Below are 5,746 nucleotides of genomic sequence, written 5' to 3'. Positions count from 1 at the left end.
ATTTGGATATTTTACTAGAAAAAGACGTTAATGGTAACAACAAAACTTAATGATAAACATGATGACTTCAACTTTTCTATCGTCAACTTCCCTTATTTATGTAGCAATATACCATTATCACCTGCATATGGAGTTTATGTCTCCAAGTTAAAGCGATACGTAATGCTCTACGTATGAAAAAATTTCTAAAACGAGACAAGCTATTGACAAATAAGTTGATGACACAAGAATATCAACAGCCTCTTTTAAAGTCATTTTGCAAATTCTATGGTCGATGCAATGACCTTGTCTGCAAATACTATCTATCATTAAGTCGAATGTTGACTGACGTTATTCATGCAAATTGTTAGGCCAGTATTTTCACAGTGAATTGTCTACGGATTCTTCGTTTGCCCGATCATGACAAGGAGCACACGGCGGATGTGACCGATCGACGGCAGCTACTTATTCCTCCGTGACACCTGATCCCACCTCTGGTGTTTTTAGAGGTCCGTGTTTGCTCTGCTCCAAATTTGTATTGTTTCAATGAACTTTTGAGCTTGATTACTGTTTGTTATCTTTAAACACTGCAAGAAAAAAGAAACGCAGGGTAAACGTTTGAAGTGATTTAATATTATTTTTTCGATCGTATTTTCGTGTATTGTTATCTAACCTCATCTTTAATCAACAAGTAACCAGAATCTCATTTGATTTTGTATAATAATTTATGAGTTATTGAAAGTCAAAAGTGAAAATAGAAAATTCTCACTATCTCCTATGCCTCCCTCTAGCATCTGTCACAGCATTGATTCTCCTCTGCAAGGAGTTCATCAGTGTATTTATTATTCTCATAGAGGTATCATTCAACTCTTTCGACAATGTAGCCCTTAGCTGGTCGAGAGTAGCTTTGGCATTTCGACGCTTTCAAACCTTTAATTCCGTCCAGCTAGCCCCATGGTTATGTTGCATGTTAATATAATTATCTTACCTGTCGACATAATCTATAGAAAAATAAGTTTCATATCAGGGGCAGAAATATGCCACCATAGAAATCATATAGTCAAAAAAAAAACTTAATGTTAAAGCCAAATTCAGTATGAAGTACATGTATTTTTAATTTTTAAAGTAAAGTTCAGAAAGCATACAACCCAAATGGACATGTATATTTACTACTTCTCAGCATTTTTTTACTGGTTATGTACAAAAATTTAAAATAAAAAAGCACGAACGAATTAACTATTTCCAACAGTTAACAATTTAAAACTGTCGACAATTATTTCTCAAAACACTCATTCATGACTTGACTGCTTCCAAATGACTAGGTTAAAACAATCCTTGTACACATATAGAAAGTGTTTTTATCACACTGCTAATTATAGACCTGTTACATTGTATGCTTATTACTTAACCTATTACATTGAATATTACAAAGGAAACGTCTCGAAAAAATCTCTTCAGAACATTTAATGACAAATTACAGGAACATGCATAACGAATAAAGCGCGAAAATTGTTTCAAGTTTCTTAATGCTTTGTGATCGGATGGATAAACAGGGATAGGCCTCATCCGATCATCTGATTTTTTTTAATGCAGTGGAGTGTTTCCATGTGAAAAATATGAATTGAACTGTGGTGATTCAGCTAACCAGAATTCACTGGTTCATTCACTGACACATTATTAGTGTCTTAACAGTTAAAGACCTCGATCATCGTATTTGCAAAGTTGGTGTGGTCCAGCCAGGATTGCTTATCGCTGCATCTCTGTCTATGCGGCTCGAGACAGCGTGCGAAATTCTGTGCTACTCTATAAACAAAGGATATTATAGGGATTAAGTTTTTATAAAGCACTGAATAAATACAGACTTTATATACGATTTGCATAAAGGACTAAAACCACCGAATAATCTTTAAAAACAAAAAAAAAATCGTTTGATGAAGAAAAAAATCTCGACTTTATATAGGTACTTGTGGACAGGACGTCTCGCTGATAAACAAAACAAAATCGTTCAATACAAAACATCCACGACTATACATAAGAAGAAAATGTTGCTCTGCCCCCCCCCCCCCCGATTCTTCCCATAGTATACGTCTAATAAAAGTAAAAAATATGTTTGTGAAAAAAATTGTCCAATAAACCCAGACGTCTTGTCTCCAAGTACTTGTGACTCAAATGAAGTGGAAATCAACTCGTGCTCCTGCAAAGCCATATATTGACAAGCAATATATCTAAAGAGTGTTGCCAAATAATGGCGTCAAGAAGCGCAAACATGTTTGTAAAATGATCATTTGAACCCAGCAATAGAAAGGTATAATAGATGTTTTCTAAGAAATGAATTACATTTCATTGTTTTTTTCCCATGTTTTCAATTAAAAAGACTTTTACATCGCCTTCCGACTGACAAACTGAAGGTAAAAAAAAAATAAGGTATTCGAGAGGCTGGGTGGTAATAAGCTTAAGAGAGTATAGAATAAATTCCGGAAAAAATCGTGCCGTCGTACCCTCTTCACAAATAGTGTAAATGATCAGAGGCCAAAGCTAATTTGGAATTCATTTCAGCATATCCTGGGAAGTATACGCAATTGGTAGCAATGTAGAATGATTATATATGAATAGATATGAATAGAAAATATGATTTTAAATCATTTGATTTATTAGTATATCATCGGCGAAACTGTGTACCCTATTTGAGAAGTTCTACACTTATTTTTTATATCCCAACTTTGTCAGTCGGATTAAAGCGATCGAAAGGCATGTGATTAACATTATTGCTTTTGACCTATCAGGATTATATTTTAGCTTCCCCTGCAATAAAATTGTTTTATTTTTTGAAATTATAATGCATACGATGTTTAAATTATTAATGTTCAAGCAAAATGTCTTGTAATTTAATGATTAAATATTAAAAAATTACCTGCAGCTAATTCCCTCTCTGTCTGCAGCCTTATTATATGCCTCTCGACAACATCCAAGGACGACATAGCATGTTTCTCCTGTAAGCGAACACTCTACCAGAAATAACAAAAAGAAGGGTTTCAGGGTCAGAACGTTTAGTTATCCATTGATAAATACACAATCAAGAATGTGATTTCTAGTCGTCTCGATACGTCGAATAAGTTTGACAACTAACGAAACAGCTCTCCACAATGTTGTAAACTGAAATAATTATAATAGGACAACTTCATACTGTTTGTTTTGGTTCTTTTTTATGTCTGCAATATAATGATACCCTTACGAACTATTTATTGCATTTAGTTTATCTAATGTTAAAAAATACAAAAATAAATTATAAGAAAGACATGGAGAGCTTTTTTTGGTAGAGAATGTTGGTTTGAAATTTCTCTTAGAAGATCTAGACTTAAAGAGTAATTTCCGAAGTTACATGTAGTAACCTTTCCACTTCCAAACCCTTCGTATTTAACGTGTAGCATTAAAAATAATCAGGGTAAGCAAGGCAAATATACACCATCCTCACAGTCAACTCTAAAAGCCCGTCCAGCAAGCAAACGAAACACTAATACACCATCATCACAATCATCTCTCAAAGCCAGGCCAACAAGCAAACGAAACACTAATTCACACCGTCATCAAAATTAACTCTCAAAGCCAGGCCAACAAGCAAACGAAAAACTAATTCACACCGTCATCATAATTAACTCTCAAAGCCAGGCCAACAAGGAAACGAAACACTAATTCACAATGTCATCACAATTAACTCTCAAAGCCAGTCCAACAAGCAAACGAAACACTAATTCACACCGTCATCACAATTAACTCTCAAAGCCAAGCCAACAAGCAAACGAAACACTAATTCACACCGTCATCACAATTAACTCTCAAAGCCAGTCCAGCAAGCAAACGAAACACTAATACACCATCATCACAATCATCTCTCAAAGCCAGGCCAACAAGCAAACGAAACACTAATTCACACCGTCATCACAATTAACTCTCAAAGCCAGGTCAACAAGCAAACGAAACACTTATTTATACCATTATCACAATCAGCTCTCAAAGCCAGTCAGACAAGCAAACGAAACACTAATTCACACCGTCATCACAATCATCTCTCAAAGCCAGGTCAACAAGCAAACGAAACACTAATTCACACCGTCATCACAATTAACTCTCAAAGCCAGGCCAACAAGCAAACGAAACACTAATTCACACCGTCATCACAATTAACTCTCAAAGCCAAGCCAACAAGCAAACGAAACACTAATTCACACCGTCATCACAATCATCTCTCAAAGCCAGTCCAACAAGCAAACGAAAAACTAATTCACACCGTCATCACAATTAACTCTCAAAGCCAGGCCAACAAGGAAACGAAACACTAATACACCATCATCACAATTAACTCTCAAAGCCAGTCCAACAAGCAAACGAAACACTAATTCACACCGTCATCACAATTAACTCTCAAAGCCAGGTCAACAAGCAAACGAAACACTTATTTATACCATTATCACAATCAGCTCTCAAAGCCAGTCAGACAAGCAAACGAAACACTAATTCACACCGTCATCACAATCATCTCTCAAAGCCAGGTCAACAAGCAAACGAAACACTTATTTATACCATTATCACAATCAGCTCTCAAAGCCAGGTCAACAAGCAAACGAAACACTAATTCACACCGTCATCACAATTAACTCTCAGAGCCAGTCCAACAAGCAAACGAAACACTAATTCACACCATCATCACAATCATCTCTCAAAGCCAGGCCAACAAGCAAACGAAACACTAATTCACATCGTCATCACAATTAACTCTCAAAGCCAGGTCAACAAGCAAACGAAACACTTATTCACACCGTCATCACAATTAACTCTCAGAGCCAGTCCAACAAGCAAACGAAACGCTAATACGTACCATCATCACAATTAACTCTCAAATCAGGCAACAAGCAAACGAAACGCTAATACATACCATCGTCACAATCAACTCTCAAAGCCATCCAACAAGCAAACGAAACACTAATACACACCATCTCTCAAAGTCAGTCAGACAAGCAAACGAAACAATAATACACACCGTCATCACAATTAATCCTCAAAGTCAGGCCAACAAGCAAACAAATCGCCAAGGTTGTTTGTCTCATATTGTTCCTTTGTTGTACAAATTCTATCTCTAAGACTAATATCTGAAATGACTAAGGAAAAATTTCAAATCATATTGAGATATTTCTGTTGTTCAAAAAATAAATAAGAATCAATGCATATATTTCATCCGAATTATAGTTAAATTCTATGCAAGACCAAAAGAAACGTTAGTAGATGTTCAATAATAAAATAAGTCTAACCTCTCATGAATTATTTGCTTCACAGTGAATAATTTAGTGTTTTGTTGTGTAAGGTTTTATAAGAATCAGATATAATTATTTTGACTTGTCCATCACATTTTTGTAAAAATCATACATAAATATTTTGACTTGTCCGTCACATTTTTGAAATTAAAACAGTATGCCTTTAACATACGAGGGAAATGACAAACAAAAAATAACGGACTGCTTGTTGTGAAATTATTGTCATTCAATTGAAAATTCTCCATTTTCAGTGGAGGAATGCTCATGGCTGGGAGAGTGGGCATTACGTCAAAATGGATTAAAGTTAGAGTGAACATGAATTCTTTTCAATAAATGTTATTTTGTTTAAATTATCTAAGAAAAAAATGTGTTTAAAATAAAATCATAATCTAATAAGCATCGTTTGTGAAATTATGTCTTATTGTTTTAATGAAGCAGTTAGAGTCAATGTTCGACACTGA

General features: G+C 35.0%; 1 long non-coding RNA gene across 1 annotated transcript; it reads right to left on the bottom strand.

Annotated features, from left to right (window-relative positions):
• Positions 1 to 1,069: 1,069 nt before the first annotated feature.
• On the bottom strand, positions 1,070 to 5,324 carry LOC133174243 (uncharacterized). Its single transcript, XR_009719099.1, has 4 exons — positions 5,283 to 5,324; positions 5,015 to 5,132; positions 2,891 to 2,984; positions 1,070 to 1,782 (listed from the first exon to the last, which is right to left on the bottom strand). It is a non-coding gene; the product is annotated as an uncharacterized LOC133174243 (long non-coding RNA).
• Between the last annotated feature and the right edge of the window lie 422 nt (positions 5,325 to 5,746).

The sequence above is a fragment of the Saccostrea echinata genome, unplaced genomic scaffold, assembly GCF_033153115.1.
Source record: "Saccostrea echinata isolate AGI-Se365-2 ecotype Australia unplaced genomic scaffold, CSIRO_AGI_Sech_v1 ptg000057l, whole genome shotgun sequence".
In the NCBI taxonomy this organism is placed as follows: Eukaryota; Metazoa; Mollusca; class Bivalvia; order Ostreida; family Ostreidae; genus Saccostrea; species Saccostrea echinata.
Note: the sequence above shows the minus strand (reverse complement) of the source record. Positions and strands in the feature narration are given on the sequence as shown.